The sequence below is a fragment of the Leptinotarsa decemlineata genome, unplaced genomic scaffold (genome assembly GCF_025532065.1).
Source record: "Leptinotarsa decemlineata unplaced genomic scaffold, Ldec_3_MD MMD2_tig00026282_RagTag_RagTag, whole genome shotgun sequence".
NCBI lineage: Eukaryota > Metazoa > Arthropoda > Insecta > Coleoptera > Chrysomelidae > Leptinotarsa > Leptinotarsa decemlineata.
Window position 1 is genome coordinate 7083515 of NW_027412668.1, and position 17780 is coordinate 7101294.

Sequence of the window (17780 nt, forward strand, 5' to 3'; positions counted from 1 at the left end):
ATCAGAGGCCGGGCATTGCTCACAAGAACTCGGCCATTCGCAGACCACAACTTGGCAAATTTTGCGTCGTGACTTGGGTAAACAACCATATACAACTACATGTGTTCGCTGAATGGACTCGGAGCAGTGGACAACTGACCCTAATTTTTATCGAAAAATCAACTTCAGCAATGACGCCCATTTCTGGAGCGTCCAAAAATTTACTGTTTGGTGTAGATTTTGGGCTGGCGGCGTCATCGGTCCATATTTCCTTGAGAACGACGTTGGCCAGGCCAGGCTACAATCGATGATCTGGCCACCAAAGGCATGTGGTTTCAACAGGACGGCGCTACCTGCCACACAGCTCATGTCACATTGGATATTGTGCACTAGCGATTGAGGGCATGGTCATCTCACGTGGAGGTGATGTGATTAGATTAGATTAGATTGTCGAGGAGCTGGCCCATGGCCTGTTTCACTGCGACATTTTAAGATCTATTGTGATGCTCCTTGGTTGTTGTAGCTCATTGTCTAGCTTGATCCCTTTGATGAGACTCCATAGCCTTGACACTGACCCCTTCATATAGCTGCCAGCCTCTGGTTTCTCTTCCCGAATCTTGCGTGTCTCAGCCTTGCTACCGCTCCGCATTCACAGAGCACATGCACTATGGTTTCTTCCTCTTTTCGACAGAACATGCATTGGGTTTCTTCTGTCAGACCCATGTTGCTTATATGTTTCCTGAGTCAGCTGTGCCCCGTTAGTAGACCCACCACTACCCTTACAATCTTACGGTTGTGGTTTAGCAGCTCTTCCGTGAATCTGGGCGATTGTTTCTTCATGCCCTGAATGGGGCATAGAAAGAAGCTCCTGGGAGCTTATTCCACCAATCTATCGATTCGGCATGCTTTCGCTACCCCGCAGAAGGGTTCTGGGCCGATCATATCCTTGGATGCGCTTTCAAGGGCTAGAACATCGCTTCCTCATCGCCCTTGTGAACCTTATGTCAGGGTACCCAAGCTAAGTACCCTATTTTGGGTACTTAGCTGCATGAGTGCGCTCAGACAGCTTCCCACAGACTTAAAATGAGCTGAGCGCGTTAATTGCCGCCTGGCTGTCAGAGAAAATGGCAATGGTTTCATTTGCGACCTTCTGCCTGTTTTTCCCCTATACAGTGTTTGATGGCCGCTACTTCTGCCTGGAACACAGTCGCATTATGTCCGAGGCTGAGTACGATTCTCTTCGCTCTGCCTCCGTATATACCGGCTCCCAGTCCTTCTTGGGTCTTTGAGCCATCTGTATACCAAGTTTCTTCCGCTTTTACCGGTGGGCCGTTTTACCAGTCATCTCTACTTGGTATGATGATTTTAAAATCTTTTTGAAAGTTGAACTGCGGAACTGTGTTATCCACGGGCATTCCTAGTATTGGATCCGCCTTCAGTTGACTTCCGTGGCGAAAAGGATCATTGAGTATTGGTGGTTTTAGTCCTCGCATCACTCTTTTCCTTATGAACACGACGACAGTAGTTTTTTGGGCATTCTCTGAGAGGTTCTCATGCTCGCACCATCTACCGACGATGTTCAAGGTTCTCTACATGCGCTCCGAATTGATGTCTGCAAATTTCCCTTTTATGACTCTCACCAGAGCGTCAGCATATCCCAGGCAATATATGCCGTCTTCAGATAGCTTCCTGAAGAGATCGTCTACTAGGGTTGCCCATAGCGATAGTACGCCTCCTTGTGGGCATCCCCCCTGCTCTTACCTGTATGGTAGTCTCTCCTAGAGAGGTGTATATCATCCTTCTTTCTAGGCTGGTTTTTATCCATCGACACACGACAGCTGGTACTCCTCTTTTTCCTAGTGCATCTATAGGTGACTCCGTGGAGACATTATTAAATCCACCTTCGATGACTAGGAAAGCAGCTACTGCCATTTCTTTGTCACCAGCGACTTAGATAGTAGCCTGTTTAAGTCGTCCAGCACTAAATCTGTCAATTTCCCAGGTGGTACGCATATTGACAAGCACTAAGAGGTCTTTCCTTCGTCACTTATGTATCAATCCAGATGATGTGAACTGGCCACCGAGATTGTACGATTTGACTCCGTTAGACTTTTTTGTGGGGTTTTCTCGAGTCGCAGGTGTTTGCAAATACCACAAACCACAGCGTTCCTCAAAGTCAACGTAACACATACACGAAAATAACTCGAGCTTAAATATAATTCCCATATATAGTAGGTGATTTATTACTATTAAAAATATTACGACAAGAGGATGTGAAGTTCATGTTCAGCATAGTGTATTTAAGTATTTAAGTGACTTCTTAAAACTCTAATTGCGTAACATTTACTTGCAAGTTTTTTCGCAAAATGCTCAGTATGCTCGTTAAAGTTCAATATTATCTAGGTAGATTCCATTTTTATACATGAGGTTAAGTGGAAGAGCAATTGAATGATGACTTGTCATCATGTAAATTGTACTTCGCCTTTTATTTTCTTTAATAAATGAACTGTACATGATTAATTTGCTTCAAATGTATAGAAGATGATAAAGACGATATTATTATTATTATTTTTTTTCACCGTAGTGTGCGCTGGTCAGGCCCTATCCCACGAAGCCCCGATACATTCGGGAGGGCGTGGCAGCATCATCAACCAATGACCACTCGTCATTGGTTGATGATCATCGGTTGATGATCATTGGGTCCGAGAATCATGTGCCCTGAGCAAACGCAGTGAGCCAAGAATGACAGCCTTCTGCGTCTGTGCGGCTAAGATTTCTGCCTTAGTGCGGCAAGCCGGTATGATTTTAAGATTCGAGAGTAGAGAGGACATCATTCCACCAAGGACTCCAATAATCAGAACAACCATCTTGACAGAGTGATCTGGATAGAGTCTGTGGAGTTCGAAGAGAAAATCTCGATATTTTATCCGTTTTTCCTCCTCTTTTCTGACGATATTTGTCCCGCCATTATTATTATTATTATTATTACAAATATAACTTTTCAGGGCCCATGTTCACAAACTTGGGGACAGTGATGTCCCCAAGTTTGTGAACATGGGCCCTGAAACAAGTCTGGTACTAGTGTTTTCATGTAAGTCATAAACGATAAAGGATCTAGCACACTTTCTTGTAGAACACCTTCAAATTTCAGCCATGTCTGAGTAAAAAAATGGCCTGATGTTCAATAGAAACTTTTTGTTCTCTGTTGCTGAGATAAGATTTCTTGATATCAAAGGCATCATCTTTGATCCCATGATAAAACAGCTTTCATACTGAAACAGAATGGTTCATACAGTCAAAAGATATTCTTAGTTCCAGAAAAACACCAAAATCACTAGTCTTGTTCTAGTTAAGAATTAATTTTATATGTGAAATTGAACAGTGCCGTTTCTTTTCCTTCGAACCGTGTTGGCAATCATTGAACAAGTTAAGACCGTTGAAGAAATGTATAATTCTATTTGATATGGTCACATGAAATGACTTATAAAAGGTCGTCAACAAACTGATCGGCCTTTTTATAAAGTGGTAACACTATTTGCTGCTTCATTTGATCTGGAAATGCTCCTGACTAAACAAATATAAAAAATATGACAAAGTACAGTAGAAAGTGAATATGTTTTGAAAAAATATGTTTTCTGTTAACCAGCTGTCGCACCCCTACGAACGACAACCCTCAGCAATCGAAACTTGTGCGAGCTAAGGACTAATGGGGTCTTACCTTTTAACGTGTGATTCCTAACACGTTTACAGTAATTAAGGTGAAAAATTTATCAGCACCACTACTCATCTCTCTCCTTGCCTCAACAATTTTTTCTTCACTGGTTGTATATGAAAATATTGAATTGTAGCACCTACTTGAAGTGATGTTTACCTGATTATAAGATTATTTCTTGCTGATGAGACCCGAAGAAGTCAGAAAGTGAGTATTGAAGCTTTTTGCTTCTCATTTCGTCTATTTACTGTTGAATCCAAAAAGATTCATTCGTCACTAAAACAAATGCAGTTAATATAGTTTGAATTACGGTTTATGCGATCTTCTGCATTTCTAAAACAAACTGACGTACTTTGAAAATATTAGATTTTTGCTTCGTGATAGTTACAACCTACTTAGGCTTGAATTTCAAAAAATAATAGAGTTTTCTCTTTCAAGAATCGAGATCAAACCACTGTGGAAACAAGTTACTTCAACAAGAACCTTTGGGAAATATACTGGGATATAGAGAAAATATTAATACATTCAATTCATTTTACTGTAATACTACCCTATCCCATTTTTTATCGGTCTGAAAGAAAACTTCACCTTCAAAACAACAAAGACCCTTCGTCTCGAAGCTATGACATGCGTTCCCATTTCGATTTTCGTTATATTTCTCAACTCCGAGTGGAAAGATAATTTGGGGCAAAACTCCCTTCAGCTATTGCGAGTGTACTATATTACATCCAAGCATGAAAGATAACAACTAACTCTAAACCGGCGATCTGATCTCCCAAACAATTTCCACGAAGTTCAAACCGTCCGACTGACTTACGCAACGTTGTCGATTTAACAGCATCCTGCATGGAATAGCGTCGAGTTGATGATAATCCTGCGAGATGAATGAACCTCTTTAGTCCGATGTTTAGGATAAAACTCCTAAATAAATTATAGACCGATGTAAATAGTTCTTGAAGAGAATGGAATTAACAGCATAAAAATATTCTTTGAAGTGCATTTTTGTGGGTGAGTCAATTTTTCTTACTGTTTTTTGGGTATTCAACCTTCCATTTTCTGAAGAATAAACAAAGATGAATTAATAGAGAATCTACTGAAGTGTAGTAAAGGGCAAACTGAAAAGGTCACCCCAAAAAGTAACTGCATAATATAAACCACTGAAGAGTGCAATTCGTCGGTAACTTGTCGTATATTATCACTGGTTTCCATAAATGGAACAACGAAATTCCAACTTTTTTTCACACTTCCACAAGAAATCCAAACGGTAAAGTATAACATCGTCTCTGCACATTTCCTGGCAGTGTGCTGTCTGAAACAATTTGAGTTAGATTCAAGTTCCTGTATTATTATGATCAAAGTAAGAGAAATTTCATGCGTAGAAAAATTGTCTTGAGACGAATCCTTGACATCTAAATCAGATTCAAGATAGAGAACCTTCAAATCTCAACTTACAACACTTAATGAACTTAAAATTTCTAGTTGAATAATCATTGTTGATCATACTAAAGTTTAAATTATGGTTTCTCAGACGCATCATTTCAAGCTTATGACGTCTGAGCCTAAATATGAGCGGGGCACATTTTCTGCGATGCTCTAAACCAGAGGTCTCCAAACTACGGCCCGCGGGCCAAATCCGGCCCACCAGTGTCATCAATCTGGCCCGCGACAACCAATGATTACCTAATTGTTGTTACTATTGCTGTGATGAGGTGAAGAAGATAACACAGAATGATAATTACTCAAGGGCAGAAATTGGCCCTTGGAACAAACTGAAAAAATCATTATGGCCCGAAGGCTTCAAAGTTTGGAGACCCCTGCTCTAAACTAAAAAGTTCCAAACGTTCATATATGACATCATTACTGATACCTCTCTCAGGGTAAGAACCATCTATTCTGAAAATTAGAAATTTACAAAACTTTCTTTGAACTCTTCCAGTGGCTATGTTATGAATCTCATAGAATGGACTCCAGATGATACTTGCATATTCTATCTTCGAACGTACGTAGGTGAAATACAACAGCTTCATGGCTTTAATATTATGAAAGTTCCTGCAGTTTCTAACAAAGAAACCAAGAGCTCTGAGAGATTCTGAAACTTTTTGTGAAATATGTCTACCAAATATTAATTTATGATCAAATATTACCCCTAAGTCTTTGATCTCATTGCATATCAGCAGATCTGAATCCTGTATTACATACGGGAATGTATAAACCTCTTTTTTTTCCGACTATAAAACTCACTACTTTACATTTCTCCACATTGAGTTTCAATTTATTATTGCTATACCAAGCAACAAGAAATTCTAATTGAGATTGAAGATTTACACAATCACCTACTTCCTTAATTGTAGAAAATAATTTCAAGTCATCCGCGAAGCACAACCTCTCACAAGCTAAAATTTCACATAAGTCATTAATAAACAAAAACAAGAGAGGACCTATATATATATATATATATATATATATATATATATATATATATATATATGCCGTTGAACAGAAGCATATATGCGATTATATAAAATAATCTCAAAAATTTTAGAAAACACACATAAAATAGATATGGGTTATTTATGTATCTAATTTATGAATGAATCGTGTGGTTTTTTCTCGTGATATTATCCATAATTGGTACTGAAGAGCTCTAAGGCAAGTATCTTGCGGCGAAACATCGATTTCTACCAGATAGGATGACAGTGTTCCATGTAAATGAAATTTTTACCTTTCATTTAGTATATTGTGTAGAAATCCTGGGAGTGATATCTGATTTCATTTTATAACGAATGTTTGGAATACAAACTCAGTAGAGATTTTTTTTTGTAAAATTCAGTGTTTATATGATAGTATTCAATAATAATAATAATAACAGATCGACTCTATTCATGTTTTGAAATAATTTTTCTTTCGTGTAATTGAATGTTTATATGAAAGTAGCTGTTTCAGAAGGGCTTTTTTTGTTCCAGTTTGTGTCTGAAAGGTACTTCTTTGCACGATCTACACATCTATGTATGTAAAATTGATTCCTTCCTTCCTTTCTTTGGAAGGTTCCCACATTTTTAGTATCAAAATGGATTAGTAGAAAGCCAAACCCAAAAAATGTTCTACTGTTTCGTCATTGTTTTCATGAAATGAAAAACGTTATTATTATTGTTATTTTTTGTCAGTTTTTCTTCTGAAAAACTTAGATATAAATAACGTAGGTTATATCAAAATCTATAATTCTAGTGACAACATAAAAATTATGTATTCATCATGTAATTTGGTGCACTGATATATTAACAACATCCTGCGTAAAATGTCATCGAGTCGATAATCCTGCGAAATAATTATACTAGATGAATGCGCCACTTTGGTACGATATTTGGGATACAGCCTAAATAAATTTAACGTTCACTCGTTATGTATGTTGGAGGATAAATAGAGTCCAGCGTTCGATAATCCGGATTCTGTTCCACTAATGGTTCTGTTTGGTCATTAGATTGCCCCATGATGTATGCGAGTACATATGAAGCTACATGGTTCAGTTGTGCTTTTTTCAATGATTTTTTGTTTTTCTAATGACGGTATTGATTTTGGTTTGCAGTGTTACAGGAAAACTGTTGAAATTTAGCAATTTTCAACAGTTCGATATTTCCGAAAATGTCTCCAATTTTTACGAAATATTTCATGAATCAACTGTTTCTGTTATAACGAGAAAATATTATTATATCTCCGGTAGTTCTTGTACTATAATAGATTTGAGGTTCCATCGAAACGCTTATGAATATTATGTTGTTTCGAAAGTTTGATCCATTTTATTGTCTTGTGTTTTGGTAGCTTAATATCTCAATGAATATTCATTCCACTGTTTCGTGGTATACAGGGTGGGGCACCGAAAACGAAACAGATCGAATATCTTCAAAACACATGTGTTCTGAAAAAAATGCAAAAACACGTCAGTTTCTAATCCAAGGGGACATCTTCCTATCATAACCTCAACTGTCATACCTCTTCCCCCACACCTCCGTGACTATCACCCAAACAATTTGAATGGGGAAAGCAGTAAGTGTAAAAAGGTAATTTCATAAGGAATTCAGCCATGTCAATTTTAGCTACCTAACTTTAGATTTTGGCGCCTTCTTACGAGAAACAAAAATGTTCCGTTTTCCAAATTATGATACTTCATTCGCAAGCTAATTTGACATAAATTCGGTGACAATACATTATGGAGTTTTTCTAGAGAAAAAAACAAGATGGCGGCTTCACAATGGCGGACAAAATTGATAAGTGGTGGTTTTCAGGGTCGGAAATTATGAGTTTTTTTTTCAATGCAAAAAATCAAGATGGTGGCTCCAAAATGGCGAACGAAATTTGTAATTATGGTTACCGAAACCGAAAACAAATTCTTCAAAACACATGTGTTGTGAACATAATGTAAAAACACGTCAATTTTAAATCCAAGGGGGACAAATCATATCGTTACCTCAACTGTCATACTTCTCTCCCCACCCCTTGGTCTCTCATACAATTTGATAAGGGAAAGTACTAAGTGTGACACAGCATTGAAAAGGTAATTACATAATAAATTCAGACATGTGAGTGTTCGCTATTTAACTTTTCATTTTGGCGCTCTATTGCAGAAAAAACAACTGTTTTGTTTTTCAAATCATATTTTATTTGAAAGGTAATGTGAACAATTCACGAAAAAAAAACAATAATTGAAAAAATCACATAATCCAATCATCGCAAACTACTTTAATTCACAGTAGATGCTCAAAGTGTTCGGCATGTACTGCCATAATTGAGTATAAGTTATTCTCGAAACGCCGTCTGACGTTTTTGAGCATTTCTGAAGTTATTCGATGACATTCGTACCTTTGGAATAACAAATGACTTACTTCGCCTAAGTATTGGTATAATAAAAAACCTTTTGTTTCCGTGCTTATTTGTGTCAGTTTCTTGACAGTAGTATGTCAGGTACGTTAACGAGTGAAATAAAAAATGGTTTATTCTATTCAGGGTAGGGTAGAAATAATTGAATATTATTTCAAAATTAATGAATGTGCCAACACAGTCATAATTACAATTCATAATTTCCGACCCTGAAAACCAACACTTATCAATTGTGAATCAAATCGGACCATAATTGCAAATCTTGTCCGCCATTGTGAAGCCGCCATCTTGTTTTTCTCCTAGAAAAATTCCATAATACATTGTCACCGAATTTATGTCGAATTAGCTTGCGAATAAAGTATCATAATTTGGAATACGGAACAGTTTTGTTTCCCGCAAGAAGGCGCCACAATCTAAAGTTAAGTAGCTAAAATTGACATGGCTGAATTCCTTATGAAATTACCTTTTTAACTATGTGTCACATTTACTACTTTCCCACTCAAATTGTTTAGGTGATAGTCACCGAGGGGTGGGGGAAGAGGTATAACAGTTTAGGTTATGATAGGAAGATGTCCCCCTTGGATTAAAAATTGACGTGTTTTTGCATTTTTTTCAGAACACATGTGTTTTGAAGATATTCGATCTGTTTCGTTTTCGGTGCCTCACCCTGTATATTGATCGAATTTTGTATTCTATATACTGATGCTGTTACTTTTTTTTCTGGGTGTCAACTCCCATGCGGTTTTTGATGATTTAAAACTCATTGGGTGTCCCACCGTGGGTGTCCCACGATTTAAACGATCGCCAGAAATTACTACGTTTCTAGGTCTGTTCTTCTCTGCTTTGGCGCAACCAAAACGATCCTATTTGGATTGGATCGTCTTGTGTGATGAAAAGTGGATCCTCTACGACAACAGGACACGTCCAGGACAGTGGTTGGACACCTTTGAGGAATCCGGGCACTTCCCGAAGACGAAAACCCACCAAAAAAGACCATGGTTACTGTATGGTGGTCAGTTTCTGGTGTGATTCATTGTGAGAAAATCAACGAAATATACCAAAAATTGCGTCAGCAGCAGCCTGCACTGGTCAACAGAAGATGCCCAATCCTGCTCCACGACAACACCCTTCCGCACGTTTCAAAAATCACCGCCCGAAAATTAAACGAATTGAGTGTCGAAATTCTGCCTCACCATGCACTATGCAAGTAATATAGCTACAGGAATTCCAGTAAACTGGGCATGGAGTCCGAAAATATCCAGAATTCCTGGAATTCCTAGCTTTATTACTTGAATAACATGTATATTCTGAAGTGAATCGAAGGACCTACAACTTAAATAAGCAATTTCCATTCTGTTGATCTATCATTGTCGGAAATATCTCAGAGAGATTGTATTCTCTTCAACATATATGATAAAGTTATAGTTTACCTCTTGTTCCTATTCCTGAATCTAGATAACTGAGATATGAATAGTCATGAAGAGGTATCACACCAGAGTAAACACGTCACCTGTATAAACTACTACTGAGAATTTATTAGATGAAAATTCCTCTATACCAGTCGCTTTGCTAATAGTGACATCAAAAATTATAGAGAAAGTCGTAAACCACCATATCCTAAAATATTTGGAAGGCTTCGACATCTTGAGCGATCATCAATATGGCTTTCGGAAACAAAGATCAACAAGCGACCTTCTATCGTATGTCATCCATATTTAGAATAACGCAATCGAGAAACATGGAGAATCAAGAGCTGTTGCGCTTGATATTTAATGATAATAATAATATCGTCTTCATTTTCTTCTAATACATTTAAAGCAAATTAATCAGAAACAGTTCATTTATTATATGAAGATAAAATGCGAAGTTCAATTTACATGATACAAGTCATCATTCAATTGCTCTTCCATCTAAGGCATTTGACTGTGTATGGCAATGACTATAATGGATACTACCAGAAAGCAAATATATGGCAAATATATAGCCCTACAACGACTGAAATGTATGGAAAAGAAATGCAGTCCCGACAAAAACTGGCCTACTGCCAGAAAATCACTAGTTACATAGAAAAGGGATATGTCAAAAAGCTGAAACAGACAATCCACGTCTTTGGTACTTACCACACTTTGCTGTGAATAACCCGAATAAGCCCAATAAAATACGCCTAGTATTCGATGCAGCAGCCACGTCAAGAAGAGTAAGCTTGAATAGTAAACTTTTACCTGGACCAGATCTATTGAAATCTCTGGTTACTATCTTATGGAAATTTCGCCAACGACGATATGGATTTTGTGGTGACGTCATAGAAATGTTTCATCAGATTCAAATTTATGAACAAGATCGAAATTCCCAGAGATTCCTATGGCGAAGCTTAGAAAGTGAGAAAGATCCAGATATTTTAAATTTTCGAAGTTCATCACAGCGGCATGCCCCTGTAAGGCCAATAGCTAAAGCAGCCTGAAATCAAAACCAAACATTCATTTTTCGATAACAATTTAAACATTTTCAATTCATACCTTCATAAGCAAATACTTTTCATCAGGTGCATCTTTTGAAAATTGTTGAATTTCTTCAGAAGTTAATGATTTTGACTGTTTTGGAGCATATTTGGTAAATTTTCGTTTTGTAGACACCCGGCGATTTTGAAAAAATGTTTGACTGTACTTACGTATTTTGATGCGCAGATTACGAATCCGAAAGAAAAAAGCGGCGCTCTACCTTATTCACAAAGTTACGGCCCTTCAAAGTTCAGAAAAGGGCGACTTTTCAGCCTTCTTTTTCACAAAATAAACTATTTAAAAACACAAACATTTATTCACTAGGTCACCTTTACACCTTATTCCTCCTTCTTTAACACTTTTCACTTCAATAATCAACATTTTTCTTATAAAAATGTTGAAAAATGTACGGAGTTGCTTTTTGGTTACATATCACTGTATTTTACGTTTTTAAGGTTAATGATATGGTTGGTACGACTGATGCAGTCAATATTCCTAAAGTAATTCAAATGTTTTTTGCCTTCATTCTTCAGCTCGTAAATTGGTTTTTGGCACTTTTCTTAAAATTACAACAAATGTACTGAGCTTTTTTATTCGGTATTTTCATAATCTGCTTTCTATTGCATCTATACCTTAAAGTGTCATAATTTAATTTGCACTCTTCATTGCAATCAGTACAACGTATTGTTGCTGCAAACACTCCTACTTGAACCAAATATAGAATTGAATTATTTCTTACTTTCACTAGATTATGAATTTCGTTCAAATTCATTTTGTATTTTTCTCTCACGTCAAACTAAAAATTCAAATCTACGAATTTAAAATAGTAGGTGACGACAAATACCAACCGCTTTTTTCTGAAATGTCACTAGTATCTAACCTACAAATATAAGAGAGTCACCAGGAGAAGCATTCGTTTTTAAATTAGGTTTTTTATAAGAGAAATGTTGATTATTGAAGTGAAAAGTGTCGAAGAAGAAGGAATAAGGTGTAAAGGTGACCTAGTGAATAAATACTTGTGTTTTTAAATAGTTTATTTGGTGAAAAAGAAGGCTGAAAAGTTGCCCTTTTCTGAACTTTGAAGGGCCGTAACTTTTTAAATGAGGGAGAGCGCCGCTTTTTTCTTTCGGATTCGTAATCTACGCATCAAAATACGTGAGTACAGTCAAAAATTTTTTCAAAATAGCCGGGTGTCCACAAAACGAAAATTTACCGCATATTTTTCAGATTGACGTTTAAAAATGCACGTAGTTTTACGTATTTTGATATATCAACACAGTTTTTAATAATCAAGGTACTCCTCTGCATCGAGTACTGAGACCATAATGTTGATGATTTCAAGCTTCTTGACAACTCTTCAAAATAAACTAACAAGGTATTTTCGGAACAAGAATTTACCTCGGCTTTCATTTTCCAGTCCATAAAGTTTCTGTAAGCGATTTCATATTTTTCTCTTGATGTGCTTGGTAGCAAATTATTGCAAACATCTATTGCTTTCTGAACAATTTCTGGAGGTGCACATTTTCCAACTCTAAATCTTCGTATTCCATTATATTCAATATTTAATAAATCTGAACTGTTTATACTATAACAATCAACAATAAAACTATTTTCGTTGCGTAAGTTGACAACAATAATTATGCAGTGCTTCGGTTTTGTTGTTATGGAAACGCCAACAATGGGCTACTTGGATATTGCACGCAAATCGTCGGCGAAGCGTTGTCAACATGGAGAACGTATCATATCAATCTGACATCTAACAATTCATGACTGACTTGGGTTATCGTGATAACAGTGAGAAATTATTTCTCACTATAATGGCGGATATTTCTTACTGCGTGAGAAATCTTTCGTTTTGAACGTATGAAAGCGATGAGAGATGTGGGACATTGTATAACATCCGTAGAAAAAGGGTATTCCTGGCTGATCTCTTATCTTTGTTTCCCTTCTTTTTTCTTCATTGTTCAACTTTTTCTTTTCTTAATTTCTTCATATTAAGAAGGCTAAAATTACTGAACTCTCTGAATATTCGTGTAACAATTGATAGCCCCGAAAATTTCAAGTTTGACAATTAGTACGCCAATGCCTGTTAATAAATAAAAGCTCTATATAATTCAGGAGGATACATAATCACGGTACGTCGTACTCAAAATGATTAAAGAGCGGTCCATTCCCTATCTTTGATCTCCAAGCTATGCCGTAATAAATTTTCGGAAAGTAATTTCCTCAGAAATACATTATTTCCCCTGACACTGGAGTTAACGTCTGTTTCTTGGAAATTAATAATTTTATGGTTTAATTAGAGAGAATTAATATTGTGAATATTAATCGTTGCTCAGATATGCTTCCCAAGAGGCAATATGTCTGCACTAAGTGACTGGATTCTCGAAAGATGAATGTAGTAAAATGATTTTGATATTGAATCAATGAATCATTCATTTGAAACTGTGGGGAAATGGTGATAATATGATTGAATCGCACAATACGAAGATGAGACGATAATAATACAATGAGCATCCAGGCATGTGTTAGCATTGGAGAAACAATAATAGAGGACCACACATAAACCAGTTCAGTAAACTTATTCAAGTGATGATTTCACAAATCGTATTCTGTGATTTCCATACAAAAAATTAGTACGTGCATACAAGATACTTAGTTCTGCGGATAATACTGTGATAATTTACACGGCTGAAAAGTGGTATGATCTAAAAGTCAAAGCAGAAGGTGACTTGTTGTGTGAAATAGGATCATAAAATTTGATTATTCTTTACGTGGACAGTTTCTTCGCCAACCATTAGTCGAAGAAACACCTAAGTTCATCATCACCATAATCGCGTGATGGGTATAGAGGTTCTTGTCACCAGGTGCACGGCCTATCGCGAAGTTCCTGGGTGGTCTCAGTGGTCTACCGACATAACGCAGTCCTAAGAGTACTTCACTACCACGTAAGGCACTATAACAAGACCTTGGTGTTGCCCTGCTCTCCGGAAAGTATAGAGAAATGTTGAACTCATTGAAACTATTAATTCCTTACCCTCAGACTCATACAAGCTAATAAGTTCTTCTCGGCAATCAGAGCAAAACGATATTCGTCCAAAAAGATGAGGAGGAATTGATAAAACATCGATATTTCTTATTCGAACTCCGAAAACACCATCCAGACCACTCTGTTCAGATGGTTGTTCTGATTATTGGAGTCCTTGGTGGGATTGTACCCTCTTTACTTTCGACTAATATCGGCTTGCCGCATTAAGGCAGAAATCTTGGCCGGCTACAGATGGTTCTCTTTCTTGGCTTATTTCGTCTGCTCAGGATACGTGGTTCTCTAACCCAATAATCACTTATACCATGGTGTGGGAGTGGTCATTGGTTTATTATACTACGCGCCCTCTCAAATGTTTCGGGACATTGGGAAAAGGACCCGAACAACGCAAAGATCGAGATGACCTTCCACCTGCTCACGGTGTATGGTGTATATATGGATTTTTTTGGTACCTTGAGGGCTGTCTGACTAGTCCATTTAGTCCAAGTCTCCAGAAAATACTGCTGCCTCTTGGGCTTACTGCGTTTATTCTCCCATCTTCTCATGACACCCATTCCATCAGTTTCGTTCCCTGTACTAGTTTGTACAGGTTCCGTGTTGGATGTTCGTCATATTCTTCTGGGCGTAATTTCGTACGTATATTGCCTGCCTCCTGTGATTCAGTGTCTCACATTCGCATAAGATGTGTAGAGCTGTTTCTATCCCTTCGTTGCATAATCCGCAGCTCAGTTCTCTTGTACAGCCCCATTTTATTCAGGTGTTCTCTAAGCGGACAATGACCGGTTCTTTTCTCGGACGGTTCCCTAATTATTGAAGGTTCTACTATGTTCGTTGCTAGGTACTTCTGTCCAGTACTCTGTGTGCTTCTTATTGGTCCATGTCCTAATCTGGTTTTGTATCAATGATTTTGGTACCCCCAGAGCTGGTTCAGTACCTATATATGAAGTTGATGATCCGCGTCTAGCGCATTCATCAGCTTTATCATTACCTATGATTCCTGAATGCCCTGGCACCCAGTACAAAGTTAATTTGTTCCTGTTTGCAAGTTCATTCAGTTCTTCATAGCATTCCAAGACCAGTTTTGGGTTTGTCAGAGTTTTGGGTTTGTCAGAGCTCCTAGTGTGCTCTTGCAGTCTGTTAAAATATTGATCCGCTCATTTCTTTGAGGTCTCAATTCAATAAGCCTTGCACACTACAATATAGCATACACTTCCGCCTGAAAGACGGATGTGTATAGTCCTAGCGGATAGCTGTAGTTTAAATTTCTATCCGCTCGGTATATTCCAGCTCCCGTTCAATGTTTGGTCTTCGATCCATCTGTATACCAGGTAATTTTTCCAAATGTGTTTTCGGGATGACTAATGGTCTTTCACTCTTCACGGCCAAAATTATAAGCCCTGATATGCCTGTCAAGTAGTTTTTCTAGCGTTTTCAACCCAAATGACATGAGACTCATTGGTCTCAAGGCCTTCGCCGAGTCCTGTCCGATTTTCCCAGGTTTCGAAATGAAGGTGGCCCTGATCAGTCTCCAAATTTCCTGTATGTGTTCCAGTGCTAAACTTGCCCTGAGAATTATACACAATTTTTTTGAAAAGAACTTTCGGTCCCTTTTGAAGCATTACTGGGTGTATGCCATCAGGTCCCGGCGACTTATAGGGTTGGAATGAATTTACAGCCCATTCCATTTTCTCCAGGTCTATCACCTTCTTTGTCATTTGCCAGTCCTCCCTGGATGCCCTTTTCGAGGTCTTCAGTTCTGAATTCGCCCAGGACCCCGGTGTTAGATTTGTAATTTCTGACCCGGGAAAGTGTACTCTAATAAGCTCTCTAATAGTGAATTGAAGAGGTTATATTTTTTTTATAATAGTGTCTTCTCCGGTTTTTGTATACTCCCCTGTATTTGTTTCCAGATTATTTATTGAGACCTGAGGTTCCTTCGAGAGTATTTTGTAGAGCCTGGCACATGCTTGGGTCTGTCCGATCTACTCACAATGCCTTCTCCACGTATCTCTCTTGGATTTTCTCAGGACTTTGTTATACTCAATTAGGAACCTTCTGTATTGGTCCATGAACCGGATTTCCTTGCACATTTGAAGGCTTTTCTAGTTTTTTGTCTCATCCTCGCCAGATCTTCATTCCACCAGGGCACATTCCTGTTTGATCTCTGGTTTACTATGGGACAATATTCGTAATACGTAGAGATGATAACTCCCTGTAATCGATCTGCTGCCAACTCTAGGTCTATGGAATCTCTGATGTTAAAATCCATACTGTCTAAACAGGTTTCCAGGTCCACCGTATAGGCTCCCCAGTTTGTTTTTCGGGGATTTTGATATGTTAGAATCGAGGTCTGAATCCCTCCAATTTCAAAGTTTATGTGTTGATGGTCTGAACAACTTTCCTCATCAGACACATTCCATTTCCAAACATAGTTACTTACAAATGTAGTTCCTATCGTTACGTCTATCACTTCACTACGTCTCGCATTTACGAAAGTAGGTTTATTGCCTATGTTTAAAAAGTCCAAGTTATTTGCCATGATAAACTGTAGTAAGTGCTCACCTCTTTCTTTGATGTTGGTGCTTCCCCAGGTTAGGTGGTGTGCATTGGCATCACAACCAATTATGAGTTGTAGTCCCTTTGCTTAGCAGGTCCTAACGAACTCTTCCACTTCCCTGGTTGATGGTGGTTTCGGATTGTCGTAAGGGAGGTATGCTGATCCAATGATGATTTCCTCAGGTCAGCCCCCGTCAGCCGTCTTTATTTTGACTGCCGTCAAGTCTCTGGAAAACAAATTACTCAACGGCACTATATTTATTCCTTTACGGATAATTATGCATGTTCTTGGGGTCTCTGAAGTTCTGTTATGAATTATCTTTCCTCTGATGCCCCCAATCCCATTATTTTTCTCCTGTGCACCCAGGGTTCTTGTATGAGAGCAATATGAACCCCCCCCATCAATTTGGTAAGGACAGCCGAGGCCCCCTTACTGTGTTGCAGGTTTGTTTGTATTACTCTCAACATTGCTGTTAAGACCTTTCAGGACCTTGAAGGTGACCATGCCCAGCTTATCGTAGGCTTTAAACATGTTCCCCTCCAAGGTCCAGAAGGAACTTTCATTTGTGGAGAAGGCCAGGATTTGTCCTTCCACTTTTCTGCTCAGGAGGATCCAGTTTTCCACTCCAAGGGCAGGATTCTGCATACTGAGGCTTGTCATAAATGTAGCCTACTCGTCTTTTTGGCCCGGAATAAAGACTAGAACTCTCGGTCTCTTCGGGAGTTGTTGGCCTCGATCACGGACAAGTCCGCCTCCTCCCAAAGATTGCCCGAGTTTCCAATGCTTCCTCTGAGCCATTTTTTCATTCCTTCATTAGCACAGGTTGTCCATAGGACCCCTGCACCAAATGAGGTCTTTTTAAATTGTAGGTTTTGTAGCTATGGTTTAGTAGTGCCAGCGCGAGATCCGAAAGTATCTGAGCTTCGGATACAGGGTCCATCCGGCGCAACATTCAAAGTTACAAAATATATGTGTAATAATAATAATAAATGTGTTCATAACATAAAGATACAATATAAAACAATTACAAACAAAGAAAACCACAAGGAGATTTATCAGCGCGTGGTAAACCTTCAACTTCCCCACTCACTTTCACGAATGTAGATCTAACTCACC

General features: G+C 38.1%; 1 protein-coding gene across 1 annotated transcript in view; it reads left to right on the forward strand.

Moving 5' to 3' along the window:
- LOC111506736 (uncharacterized) overlaps positions 1-17780 on the forward strand; it is a 465508-nt gene that overhangs the window by 424774 nt on the left and 22954 nt on the right. The gene's annotated exons all lie outside the window — the stretch shown is intronic.